The 14,879-nt window shown below is 44.9% G+C and overlaps 1 protein-coding gene across 1 annotated transcript in view; it reads left to right on the top strand.

The window, feature by feature from the left end:
* Positions 1–14,879, top strand: part of LOC308255572 (testis-specific gene 10 protein-like) — a 145,689-nt gene that overhangs the window by 14,987 nt on the left and 115,823 nt on the right. Inside the window, exon 3 of the mRNA XM_080683193.1 lies at positions 8,354–8,569. The gene's annotated coding sequence lies outside the window, so the exon portion shown is untranslated. The remainder of the gene's footprint in view (positions 1–8,353; positions 8,570–14,879) is intronic.

A 14,879-nucleotide genomic window follows, 5' to 3' on the forward strand; every position in this document is an offset into this window, starting at 1 on the left:
TCTCTGTCTCTGGATCTGTTTTTATTCATCAGTTTATGTTGTTCATTATATTCCACAAATGAGTGAGATCATGTGATATTTATCTTTCTCTGACTGGCTTATTTTGCTTAGCATAATGCTCTCCAGGTCCATCCATGCTGTTGCAAATGGTAAGAATTCCTTCTTTTTTATAGTAGCGTAGTATTCCATTGTGTAGATGTACCACAGTTTTTTAATCCACTCATCTGCTGATGGGCACTTAGGCTGTTTCCAAATCTTAGCTATGGTAAATTGTGCTGCTATGAACATAGGGTGCATATATCCTTTCTGATTGGTGTTTCTGATTTCTTGGGATATATTCCTAGAAGTGAGATCACTGGGTCAAATGGGAGTTCCATTTTTAGTTTTTTGAGGAAACTCCATACTGTTCTCCACAGTGGCTGCACCAGTCTGCATTCCCACCAGCAGTGCATGAGGGTTCCTTTCTCTCCACATCCTCTCCAACACTTGTCATTTGTTGATAATAGCCATTCTGACAGGTTTGAGATGGTATCTCATTGTCGTTTTGATTTGCATCTCTCGGTTGATTAGTGACTTTGAGCATGTTTTCATATGTCCCTTCGCCTTCCTTATGTCCTCTTTCAAAAAGTATTTATTTAGGTCCTTTGCCCATTTTTTTTGATTGGATTGTTTATATCCCTTTTGTTGAGTTGTATGAGTTCCCTGTAAATGTTGGAGATTAAACCCTTATCAGTGATAACATTGGCAATTATGTTCTCCCATGCAGTGGGCTTTCTTGTTTTGTTGATGGTTTCTTTTGCTGTACAGAAGCTTTTTATTTTGATGTAGTCCCATTTGTTTATTTTTCTTTAGTTTCCATTGCCCTCGGAACTGTATCAGTGAAGATATTGCTTTGGCATATGTCTGAGATTTTGCTGCCCATGGATTCCTCTATTATTTTTATGGTTTCCCGTCTTACGTTTAAGTCCTTTATCCATTTTGAGTTTCGTTTTGTGTATGGTGAAAGTTGGTGGTCTAGTTTCATTTTTTTTTTTGCATGTATCTGTCCAGTTTTCCCAACACCATTTATTGAAGAGACTGTCTTGACTCCATTGTATGCTCTTGCCTCCTTTGTCAAATATTAATTGAGCATAGTGGTTTGGGTTGATTTCTGGGTTCTCTGTTCTATTCCATTAGTCTATATGTCTGTTCTTGTGCCAATACCAGGCAGTTTTGAAAAGAGTGGCTTTGTAATACAGCTTGAAATCTGGTATTGAGATACCACCTACTTTGTTCTTCTTTCTCAGGATTGCTATAGCTCTTCGGGGTCTTTTTTTATTCCAGATGAATTTTTGGAGAGTTCGTTCTAGGTCTGTGAAATATGCCATTGGTATTTTAATGGGGAGTGCATTGAATCTCTAGATTGCTTGAGGTAGTATGGACATTTTGATGATGTTGATTCTACTAATCTATGAACATGGTATGTTCTTCCATCTGTTTATGTCTTTCTCTATCTCTTTTTTCAGTGTCCTGTAGTTTTCTGAGTACAGGTCTTTTACCTCTTTAGTTAAGTTTATTCCTAGGTATCTTTTATTGGTGCGATGGTAAATGGGATTGTTTTTTAATCTCTCTTTCTGTAAGTTCACTATCCTATATAATAAAAGCCTAGGCGGCATCACACCCTCGCATGACGCACTCTTGCCATGCCACCACAAGATGGCCACCACAAGATGGCCACCACAATATGGCCACATGCACAGTGGAGACGGGGCCAGGCGGCCACTTAGCGTGGTGAGGCCTGGGGGTCTCGCGGCTCTGCGTGGTGCAGAGGAGGCTGGTCATGGCGTCTCCGCCGCCTTGTGTGGAGAAAACGGGTCCTGGCAGAGGAGGCGGGTCGCAGCAGGGGAGGGCAGTTGTGGGTGATCAGGCCGGCAGCAGAGGGCAGTTGGGGGCAATCAGGCTGGCAGGGGAGAGCAGTTAGGGGTGATCAGGCCAGTAGCGGAGGGCAGTTGGGGGTGATCTAGCTGGCAGGGGAGGGCAGTTGTGGGTGATCAAGTCGGCAGGGGAGGGCAGTTGTGGGTGATCAGGCCGGCAGGGGAGGGCAGTTTTGAGTGATCAGGCTGGCAGGGGAGGGCAGTTGAGGGTGATCAGGCTGGCAGGGGAGGGCAGTTGTGGGTGATCAGGCCTGCAGCGGAGGGCAGTTGGGAGTGATCAGGTGGGCAGGGGAGGGCAGTTGTGGGCAATCAGGCTGGCAGGGGAGGGCAGTTGGGGGCAATCAGGCTGTCAGGGGAATGCAGTTGTGGGCAATCAGGCTGGCAGGGGAGCGGTTAGGGGCGATCAGGCTGGCAGGCAGGTGAGTGGTTAGGACCCAGCAGTCCCGGATTGTGAGAGGGATGTCCGACTGCCAGTTTAGGGTTGGACAGCCCCTGAGGGGTTCCAGATTGGAGAGGGTACAGGCTGGGTTGAGGGACACCCTACCCCCCCAACCCCTGTGCATGAATTTTGTGCACCAGGCCTCTAGTTGGTGTATAAAAATGCCATAGATTTCTTGACATTAATTTTGTATCCTGCTACATTGCCAAATTCATTTATTAAGTCTGGTAATTTTTTTATGGAGTCTTTAGGGTTTTCTATGTACAGTATCATGTCATCTGCAAATAATGACATAAAAAATTATGTCTTCTTTTCCCATTTGGATACCTTTTATTTCTTTTTCTTGTCTAATTGCTATGGCTAGCACTTCCAGTACTATGTCGAACAGGAGTGGTGAAAGTGGGCATCCCTGTCTCGTTCCTGTTCTTAGGTGAAATGGTTTTAGTTTTTGCCCATTGAGTACGATGTTGGCTGTAGGTTTGGCATATAAGACTTTTATTATGTTGAGGTATGATCCCTCCATTCCCATTTTGCTGGGGGTTTTTATCAAGAAAGGGTGTTGGATTTTGTCAAATCCTTTTTCTGCATCAATTGATATGACTGTGTGATTTTTTCCCTCAATTTGTTTATGTGATGTATCACATTTATTGATTTGCGGATATTGTGCCATCCTTGCATCCCTGGGATAAATCCTACTTGTTCATGGTATATGATCTTTCTGATGTAATGCTGGATCAGATTTGTTAGAATTTTGTTGAGCATTTTGGCATCTATGTTCATGAGGGATATTGGCCTGTAATTCTCTTTCGTTGTGTTGTCTTTATCTGGTTTTGGTATTAGAGTAATGCTGGCTTCATAGAAGGAGCTTGGAAGTGTTCCTTCCTCTTGAATTTTTTGGAATAGTCTGAGGATAGGTTTTAGTTCTTCTTTGAATGTTTGGTAAAACTCCCCTGTGAAGCCATCTGGCCCCGGGCTTTTGTTTGCTGGAAGCTTTTTGATTACTGCTTCAATTTCCTCCATAGTTATTGGCCTATTGAGATTTTTATATTCTTCCTGATTGAGTTTTGGAAGGTTGTATTTTTCTAGGAATAGAAGTCATTCTTCTTGATTCCATAACTTAATATGTAGCCATAGTGATAAAGACTATGGTATTGTTAGAAGATAGACACATACATCAATTATACAGAATAGAGAATCCAGAAATAGCCCGCTTAAGTACAGCCAAATGATTTTTGAAAGAATGGTGAGCAAGGAGAGTCTTTTCAACAAATGCTGCTGGAGCAATTGGATATCTTTTAGGGGAAGAAAATAAGCCTAGTTCTAAACCTTGTACCATATACAAAAATTAACGCAAAATTGACCATAGAGTTAAATGTAAAATTTAAAACTAGGTAGAGGTAACATATGAGAAAATATTCAGGACCTTGGGCTTGGTGAAGAAATGACACCAAAAGCGTGATTCATAAATTTAAAAATATAGTTTCAACTTCATAAAATTTAAGTCCTTTGCTCTATGAAAGACCCTGTTAATAGAATGAAAAGATAAGCTACAACACATATTTCTGTCAAAGGAATCATATCTAGAACACATGAAAAAGTTCATCAAAACTCAACAGGAAAAAGCAAATAATCCAATTAGAATATAAGCAAAAGACATGAAGAGGTATTTCACAGAAGGATATATGGTTGACAAACACAAAAATATATTTATCCATTTAAATATCAGGGAAATGCAAATTAAGACCATGATGAAATAATGTACACCTGTGAGAATAGCTAAAATGAAAAATAGTGACAGGACTAAATGCTGGCTAAGATGAGGAGAAATTGAATCATTCATCCATTCCCAGTGGGAATGGGAAATGGTACAGCCACTCTGGGAAAATAAGCCTACATTAATCATACAACCTAGAATGAAAACTTATGTCCACTCAAGAACCTCTATTCAGTAGTTCATAGCAGCTTTATTTGATATAATCCAAAACTAGAAACAACTACAGTTTCCCTTAATTGGTAAATGAGTAAACTGTGATAAGCCATACTATGGAATGTTAATTATCAGTAAAAAAGAATCTATTGATCCAAGTTGTTAACTTGGATAGATCTCAAGAGCATTGAGCTGAGAGAAAAAGCCAATATCTAAAGATCAAATACTGATCTGTATCACATGGTTTTATTTATATAACATTCTCAAAATGATGAAATTATAGAGATTAGTGGTGGTTAAGAGATAAGGATGGTCTACAAACAATTAAGCCAACCATGCTCTTTTCCCCATGGGAGCCCAGTGTGCAATGACTGTTGTTGCTTATATGGGTTGCCCTAAGGGACCTTGGAGACAGCCCTTTCCATTGGACACTCATGTCTGACCTCATGCTGTTCACAATCTATCAGGATGCTTTTGGAAAGCCCCAGGACACAGTGGCCAGGGTCAATATTGGCCAAGTCATCATCTCCTTCTACACCAAGCTGCAGAACAAGGACCATGTGAATGAGGCCTTACACTGGGGCAGGTTCAAGTTCCCTGGCCACCAGAAGATTCACATCTCCAAGAAGAAGGCTTTACTGAGTTTAATGCGGATGAATTTGAAGGTGTGGAGTCTGAAAAGCGGCTTATCACAGATGACTGTGTAATCAAATACATCCATAATCATGGCCCCCTGGACAAATAGCAGTCCCTTCACTCATGAGAGCCTCAGGCTGATCCCTCCTCACATCCACCAATAATTCCTATTTCCTGTCTCCCAAAAGATAGTTAAAATATGTGGAGGGAGAGAATGTGACTTTAAAGGTGTAACAGGAAGGTGATCTTTGTGGTGATGGAATAGTTCTATATCTTGTTGAGGAGGTAGTTACAACAATATACACGGGATAAAACCATATTGAACAATGCACACATTATACCGATGTGAAATCTCTGGGTTTGACATCCTATCTAATAAAAGAGTAATATGTAAATTGACCATCACTTCAACACACAAGATGGCCGCCCCATATGGTCAAAGATGGCTGCCCCATGTGGACACAAGATGGCCGCCACAAGATGGCCAGCAGGGGAGGGGAGTTGTGGGCAATCAGGCCAGCAGGGGAGGGACAAGGCCTGCAAGGGAGGGGAGTTGGGGGGAACCAGGCCAGCAGAGGAGGGCAGTTAGGGGTGACCGGGCCAGCAGGGGAGGGCAGTTGGGGGTGATAAGGCCTGCAGGGGCGGACAGTTCGGGGGGACCAGGCTGGCAAGGGAGGACAGTTAGGGATGACTAGGCCGACAGGGGAGGGCAGTTAGGGGCGACCAGGCTGGCAGGGGAGGGCAGTTAGGGGTTACCGGGCCAGCAGGGGAGGGCAGTTGGGGGTGACAAGGCCTGCAGGGGAGGACAGTTAAGGGCGACTAGGCTGGCAGGGGAGGGCAGTTAGGGATGACCAGGCCAACAGGGGAGGGAAGTTAGGGGCAATCGGGCCACCAGGGGAGCAGTTAGGCGTCAATCAGGCTGGCAGGGGAGTGTTTAGGGGGTGATCAGGCTGGCAGGCAGAAGCGGTTAGGGGCAATCAGGAAGGCAGGCAGGCGAGCAGTTGGGAGCCAGCAGTCCTGGATTGTGAGAGGGATGTCCGACTGCCCGTTTAGGCCCGATCCTGGTGGGATCGGGCCTAAACGGGCAGTCGGACATCCCTCGAGGGGTCCCAGATTAGAGAGGGTGCAGGCTGGGCTGAGGGACACACACACACACACACACACACACCCCGTGCATGAATTTTGTGCACCAGGCCTCTAGTTGTCTTATAATTAAGATGTAACCATTGGGGAAAACTGGGTTAAGGGCAGATAAGATATCTCTGTGCATTTTTGCAACTTTCGGTTCTTCAGTTATCCTAATATAAAAAGAGCCAGGGCCCGTAACGTCTGAAATGACCAAACGGACAACCGAACACCAGGCTGTGCGCGCAGCAGGCCCGGTTGGGCGAGGACTGGCAAGTGGGCTGAACTGCTGACCTCTCGGTCCCTCCTGGGTCATGGGCACCATGGCAACCCAGCACTGATGTGTTTGGTTGGGGAGCCCCGCCATCGCCCCACAATCGCCCCACAGAGGGAGGCTCAGGCCACCAGCCAGGGGGCTCCGTGATCGCCCCAAAGAGGGAGGCAGTGGACGGGGCCTCCCTCTGCAGGGTGATCAATCACAGGGCTCCTGGACTACAAAATGGTGCAGGCCAGGCTGAAGGACGCCTTCCCCTTCACACCTTCCCCCCGCCCCGTGAGTGCACAAGTTTCATGCACCCAGCCTCTAGTTTTAAAATAAAAGGGTTTTTTGTTTGTTTAGAAATTCTACTTCTATTTATTTTTTCTGAAGTCGGGATGCACCTCTTAGGATCAAGAAAATATGGTAAATTGCCTGAGGTTAAGTTACTTGTAAAGGGCTACAGTGGGATTTAAATCTGCCTGTCTTAGCCCAAAGCCCACATCCTTCCTACTGCTCTAAACTGCCTCTTTCAAAGTATTTGTGTTTTGGAAATGTATGAAAGTAGAGCTTGACATCAGAGGAGAGGGAAGAGTTCATTCATTTATAATTAATTTGCTTTATTTATTCATTTAACAATAATTTGTTATGTGCTAAAAATATAATGATACAAAAATGAGAATTATGTTGAATAAGAAATAAGTGACAGAGTCCATTTAAAGTTGCTTATAATTTAGTGGAAGGGACAGGGAAATAAATATATAAAAGGCTAAGTGACCATCGCAACCGAATGGATGACTGAACAGGCTGCGTGGGGTGACTATGTCAGCAGAGGGGTTAGTGAGGGGTGACCAAATGACCGAGCAGCAGGCTGCATGGGGCGACAAAGCCAGCAGGGGGATTAGTGAGGGATGACCAAATGACTGAACATGCAGGCTGTGTGGGTGTGACCAGGCCCGCGGGGGGGGGGGGGGCGGGTAGTTGGGAGCAACCAGGCCGGCTGGGGGGTTAGTGAGAGGCAACCAAATGACTGAGCAGCAGGCTGCATGGGGTGACCAGGCCATCAGGGGGGTTAGTGAGGGGCGACCAAATGACTGAGCAGCAGGCTGTGTGGGGTGACCAGGCTGGCAGGGGGGTTAGTGAGGGGCAACCAAACAACTGAGCAGCAGGCTGTGTGGGGTGACCAGGACAGCACGGGGATTAGTGAGGGACGACCAAACAACTGAGCAGCTGGCTGCGTGGTGCCACCAGGCCAGCAGGGGGTTAGTGAGGGGCGACTAAATGACTGAGCAGCTGGCTGTGTGGGGCAACCAGGCTGGCATGGGGGAGGGGAGCAGTAAGGGCTGACCAGGCTGGTGGGGGAGGCAGTTAGGGGTGATGAGGAGGGGCAGTTGGGGGTGACTATGCCGGCGAGGGGGCAGCTGAAGGTGACCAGGCCAACAAGGGGGGAAGTTAGGGGCGATCAGGCAGGCAGGCAGGTGAGCCATTGGTTCTGGATTGTGAGAGGATGTCCAATTGCCAGTTTAGGACCGATCCCCATGGATCATACCTTGAACTACATTCACATGTAGTTCTTCTGGATACCTGGTTTGTTCCTACTCAGCCTGGCCTGCGCCCTCCCACAGTCCGGGAGCCCTCAGGGGATGTCTGACTGACAGCTTAGACATCCTTAGTGCTGCCACGGAGGCGGGAGAGATTCCCGCTACCTCCGCTGCACTCACCAGCCATGAGCCTGGCTTCTGGCTGAGCAGCGCACTGACCACCAGGGGGCAGCTCCTGCATTGAGTGTCTCTTCCTTGGTGGTCAGTGCATATCATAGCAACCGGTCGTTCTGCTGTTTGGTCGATTTGCATATTAGCCTTTTATTATATAGGATATTTTTTCAGATAAGGGAAATATTCACATGGCACAAAATTCACAAAGTAAAAAAGATACATAGTTAGGTCTCTTTGCCAGGGAAGCAAATCTACCTTTCTGATTCCAGTCATCTAGTTGTTCTACTCCAAGGGAAGCCAAGGACATATTTTAATGTGATTATTTTCTTTCTAATTATACAGATTGAAGATCTCAAGCAGACAAATCATGCCTTGAAAGAATATGTTAGAAACCTCGTGAATAGTAAGGAGGTGGTAAGCAATCAAATAGACAATTTAACCAGCCACAATGAGCATCTTTGTAAAGAATTGATTAAAATTGACCAACTAGCAGAGCAATTAGAAAAACAGAAAAATTTTGTGGTGGATACTGCCGACAAGGAACTTGAAGAAGCCAAGGTATTAGACTTACCACTGATAGGATTTTTTAAAAATTTGATGTATAATTGACATATGTCATTAAAAATAATTTCAGGTGTACAACATAATGATTCAGTATATATATTGTGAAATGACTACAATAATCCTAGTTATTGTAGTTATCAATCTGACTATTGATCAAGATTTTAATTCTACTTTAAATATCATATAATTATTAAATGCAAAGGAAAAACTAACATTCTCATTTATATCATTTGAAAGTTTTTTAGATTTGACATTATATTTAAATTTCTGTTCTATGAATTGTTTTCTATCTTACATTTTTTCTTTTAAAATTTTTGTTAAGAAAATTTCCTAAGTAAGATGTGTAATGGTAAAAACTTCAAGCAATGCCAAAGCCGGTTTGGCTCAGTGGATAGAGCGTCGGCCTGTGGACTGAAGGGTCCCGGGTTTGATTCCGGTCAAGGGCATGTACCTTGGTTGCGGGCACATCCCCAGTGGGAGGTGTGCAGGAGGCAGCTGATCGATGTCTCTCTCTCATCGATGTTTCTAGTTCTCTATCCCTCTCCCTTCCTCTCTGTGAAATATCAATAAAATATATATATATATATTAAAAAAAAGAAAACTTCAAGCAATAATAATGTTCTGTATGTCAAACATTTCTCCTCCTCCCTAGTCCTTCTCGCTACCCAGATAGCTAGAAACAAGATGCATGTATCCCCATTCTTTTTTTCTGTTTGTATCACATCCACTATATATTTCACACTTTAGAAAAAGTTTTTTTAACCAAAGTTTAAAATTTCTTTGTAGTCATAGTTGTCAATATTTTGATTGTTTTATTTTAGAGGTTCCCTCTCCCTTTTAAAAATCTGAATAGACTTTATTTGTTAGAGCAGTTTTAAATTCATAGCAAAACTGCCCGGCCAGTATGGTTCAGTAATTGAGTGTCAACTTATGAACCAGGAGGTTACAGTTTGATTCCCGGTCAGGGCACATGCCTGGGTTATGGGCTCAAACCCCAGTTTGGGGCATGGAAGAGGCAGCTGATAATGACTCTCTCATCATTGATGTTTCTGTCTCTCTTTCCCACTCCAATTCTGTCTGAAATCAATAAAAATATATTTAAAAATAAATTCATACTAAGCAGAAGGTATAGAGATTTACCATATACTCCCTACCCTCACACATGCATAGCCTCTGCCATCATCAACATCTCCTATCAGAGTGGTGCATATGTTACCATGGATGAACCTACATTGACAGGTCATCTCTTATATAAAAGGCCTGTGGCCGTAATGCCGTCATGACCAAACGAGCAGCAGCTCTTGCGGTTGGCAGGGTGGGGCGTGAGCTACTAGCAGCAGAGAGCTACTAGCAGTGGAGGGCTATGAGTGGCGGAGGGTGGGCCAGTGATCTACAAGCGGTGATGGGCAGGGCGGCTAGCTGAGGCAAGCAGAAGTGAGCTACTCATGCATGATTTCGTGCACACTGGGCCTCTAGTTTTTACATAGTTTACATTTAGGTTCACTCTTGGTGTTGACTGTTCTGTAGGTTTGGACAAATGTAAAATGACATTTATCCACCAACTATAATAATAAAAGTGTAATATGCTAATTAGACTGGATGTCCTTCTGGACGACCTTCTGGACGAAGCCGGGGCTGCGAGGGAAGCCTGGGTCCTGGGTGCCAGAGGGAAGCTGGTGCTGGCAGCCGGGGGAAGGAAAACCTACTCTTGCATGAATTTCGTGCATCGGGCCTCTAGTTGTACTATCAAAAAGAGTAATTTCACTGCCCTGAAAATTCTTTGTATTTCGCCTCATGTTGACTCTGGTATGGGAAGGCCTTCTCACTTCAAGAACTACAAGAATATTTTCTAAAGTTTTCTTTTAATACTTTTAAATAATTTTTTCAAAAGTTATAATCCTTTAGAATTTTTTTGTTTAGTATGAGGTAGGGTTAACTAGTGCTTTCTTTAGTCACTGATTTGAAGTGCCATTTTAGCAGCTGCTGAATTCACAAATGTGTGTGGACACAGTTCTGAGCTGGTTGGTCTCATTGATTCATTTGCTATTTCTATTCCACTGCCACATTATTCTAATTGCTGTAGCTACTTGACATTTTGGTAACATCTTTCATGATTGAGATTTAATACTCTACCATGAAATTTAGAAACCGGGAATTTCAACACTATTATAAAAGAAGACATTTTTGTTTCACATTGCTGCCTGATGGTTTATAAGCAAAACACAGAGTGGGTTTGAAAGCTGAAAAGCAACCTATTGAATTCTTAAATATTGTGTGAATGTGCTTGACTTGACTTTATTAGTCACCAAATTAGTAAACTGTGTTTGTAATATCATAGTTTCCCAAAGCTAAGTGTTGTTACATATTATTTCTATTTTTAAAATATGTTTTTATTGATTTCAGAGAGAGGAAAGGAGAGGGAGAGAGATAGAAACATCAATGATGAAAGAATCATTGATGGGCTGCCTCCTGCATGCTCGCTACTGGGGGTTGAGCCCACAACCTGGGCATGTGCACTTGACCGGAATCGAACCCAGGACCTTTCAGTCCACAGGCCGACACTCTATCCACTGATCCAAACCGGCTAGGGCAGTGGTCAGCAAACTGCGGCTCGTGAGCCACATGCGGCTCTTTGGCCCCTTGAGTGTGGCTCTTCCACAAAATACCACAGCCTGGGTGAGTCTATTTTGAAGAAGTGGCGTTAGAAGAAGTTTAAGTTTAAAAAATTTGGCTCTCAAAAGAAATTTCAATCGTTGTACTGTTGATATTTGGCTCTGTTGACTAATGAGTTTGCCGACCACTGGGCTAGGGCCATGTTATTTCTTAAACATCCTTTTAATGTACTCTTGGTAGCATATTATATACTTCTGTCGGTAGCGTATGATAAAGCACTTAATTAAATGATTAGGCTGAAAACGTGTGCTATTGAAGGGATTATTTGTTACAGTAATCCTATCTAATAAAGAGGGAATATGCTAATTGACCATCACTCGGTCACAAAGATGGCTGCACCCACAGCTGAGGCCAAGTTCCCATAAGGAGCAATTAGCAGGGACCTGAGGCTATGCCCTCCCCTGCCCCCATGGGGCTTGACAGGGGACTTCAGGCCATGCCCACCGACCTGGTGTCAGGCTGGGGTACCTCAGACCACACCCCCTGCCTGGCAGGGCTTGACAGGGGACCTCAGGCCGTGCCCCCCACCCAGCAGAGCTTCACGGGGGACTTCAAGATGCACCCCCAGTGCTGGGTCGGGGGAACTCAGTCCACGCCCCCGACCAGCGGGGCTTGACAGGGGACCTGAGGCTGTGCCCCCCTCCCAGTGCTGGGCCGGGGGACCTGAGGCTGTGCCCCCCCGCCTGGCGGGGCTTGACGGGGGACCTCAAGGTGCACTCCCAGTGCTGGGTTGGGGGAACCCAGGCCGCGCCCCCGCCCAGCGGGGCTTGATGGGGGACCTGAGGCTGCGCGCCCCCCAGCCTGGTGGGGCTTGATGGGGGACCTCAGGCCATGCCCCCCACCCAGCAGGGCTTGACAGGGGATCTCAGGCCATGTCCCCCACCTGGCGGGGCTTGATAGAGGACCTCAAGGCATGCCCCCCGCCCCAGTCTGGGCTGGGGGACCTCAGGCCATGCCCCCCGTCCTGGTGCCAGGCAAGGGGACCTGAGGCTACGCCCCCGGCCCGGCAGGACTTGACAAGGGTGGGACTGGCCGGGTCTGGATCTAGCCCAATGGGGGGGTGCAGGTCTGGGTCTCACGTGATTTTGAGGTGCATGTGCGTGGGCGGGGACTTGACTCTGGGTCCCGTGGTGTGCCCCAGACTGTGACAGGAGGAAGGTTTTCATATAAATTTTACTAATTTTCTTTCATCTCTGACACTTCTATTATAGAGAAAGGGCAAATAGCAATATTAAATTACTAGAGGCCTGGTGCACTAAATTCGTGCACGGGGGTGTGTGTTCCTCAGCCCAGCCTGCACGCTCTCCAATCTGGGACCTCCTCGAGGGTAGGATTGGGCCTAAATGGGCCAGTCGGACATCCCTCTCACAATCCAGGACTGCTGGCTCCCAACTACTCGCCTGCCTGCCTTCCTGATTGCCCCTAACCACTTCTGCCTGCCAGCCTGATCACCCCCTAACCACTCCCCTGCCAGACTGATGGATGCCTAACTGCTCCCCTGCCAGCCTGTTTGCCCCTAACTGCCCTCCCCTGCAGGCATGGTCACCCCTAACTGTCCTCCCCTGCAAACCTGGTCCCTCCCAACTGCTCTCCCTCCCCTGCAGGCCTGGGTCCCCCCCAACTTCCCTCCTCTGCCAGCCTGGTCACCCCTAACTGCCCTCCCCTGCAGGCTTGATTGCCCCCAACTGTCCTCCCTTGCAGGCCTGGTCCCTCCCAACTGCCCTCCCCTGCTGGCCAGATCGCCGACAACTGCCCTCCCTTGCAGACCTGGTCCCTCCCAACTGCCCTTCCCTGCTGGCCATCTTGTGTATTGGAATGATGGTCAATTTGCATATTACTCTTTTATTAGATAGGATTTCCTCTAATTAATCCTCTTTTAATGTGCACAAATTTTGTGCAACGGGTCACTAGTTTGAAATATAAGAGTCCAGTTAATGAACTCTAGGATGGTGTTTGTTTATATGCAGTTACTGCAGTTATTTAGAAAGGATAAGTAACTCTAAATTAGTGAAAAGTCTATTTAAATTGTGATGTTTATTTCTTTAATGTAAGAACACAATCTTTACTAATGCTTCCTTGAGAAGGTTCTTAGCACAGCTAATTGAGAGAGTAGATAAGAACGATATGCTTTTAATTTGTGAATTATTTATCTTGTCATGAATGCTACTAAAGTATTTGAAGGACATTTAAAAGCAGCTTGAATATTTTAAACATTTTTCAATAAATTCTTTTGTTTACATTGTTACTTTCTTTAAGAATATTATTCTTTATTTACATTATAATAGTAAGTTGAGTTTAGACTCAATTATATAAATTACAAAATTAAAGAATGCTGGATTAATGTTTTATTATACCTTCTCTGCTGTTTCTTCAAATTAAGAATTTACTGCACTCTTTCCCAGGCTCAGGGCATCTAGTTGGCCAAAATCCCATGAAGAGAGTGCCCAGTTTAGAAGTCATCAGTTTTAAAAGGTTTTAGCGTCTGCATTGTAGAGAGAGTGACTACTCTGTCAGGGTAAATGCTCTGCTATCAAAGGGAGAGTTTCAGGAGTGGAAAATGTCTATAGGATTTACCTAAAACTGGAAATATTAAACTCACAGGTGGAAATTCTGCCTGGCTCACAAAAGAGTGTTTCTTGGAAATAGATATCCATATATAAGGTGGAACGTTTGGTATATTTGAGAATTGGAAAACCATTCGGGGGAAAGGTGAGTAGCGGTCTTAAAGCAGAGATAGCATTACTGATGCAGGGAAAACATTGGAAAGTTGAAAAAGAGAGAGAGAGATGAATATAGGTCCTTCAGATTGGTAGAATGCCCTGACTTGAAGTCACCAACCTCAGTAGGTGAGGGTTACAGGTACATGGGGATAGAAAGATGCAGGACCAGTGTTGGGGAACTGAACGCTAGTGCATGTTGTCCTCCTCCTCACGTCACCAGGCGTGCAGTTCAGGTACCCAGTTACTAGGAGAGGTTCCTTGACTGACTTGTGGGATGAGGTTTGAAATGAGAATTTCTAATTTGAGAACTAAGAATATTTGGGTTCTTATACTCCTTGACATTATGCTCTGGATATATGGAGGTAGAGTCTAATGTTTAAGCTACTGTTCGCTTATGTGGAATTGAGAAAGATGGTATTAAATTTATTTACTCGAAAGAAATTACTTTTAGTCATTTTTTAAAGGTCAACTTTTTTTTTTTAGGTCAGCTTTTTAAAAAGGAACTTCTTCCATCAGTTATTCCATAAAAATGTTTTGAGCATTTTGCATTGTATTATCTATTGCTATCTTACAAATTACCCCTAAACCCTAATGGCCTTAATGATAAACATTTATATCTCGCAGTCAAATGCAGCTTAGCCGAGTGGTTCTGGTTCATGGTTTCTCAGGAATTATTGTTAAGATGATGGTTAGGCCACAGTCATTGCTTGACTGTCCTGGAAGATTTGCTTTTATGATGCCTTACTCAGATGGCCATTGGCTTTTGGCAGGAAGCCTCAGTTGCTCACCAGGTGGCCCTCCAGTAATTTGATATAGTCTTTACAGCAGCTGGCTTGTCTCTAAGCCTGTGATCCAAGAGAGACAGCAAGGAGGAATTTGTAATGCCTGTGATGATCCAAAAGCTGTGCACC

The sequence above is a fragment of the Plecotus auritus genome (assembly GCF_963455305.1).
Source record: "Plecotus auritus genome assembly, chromosome: 8".
NCBI lineage: Eukaryota > Metazoa > Chordata > Mammalia > Chiroptera > Vespertilionidae > Plecotus > Plecotus auritus.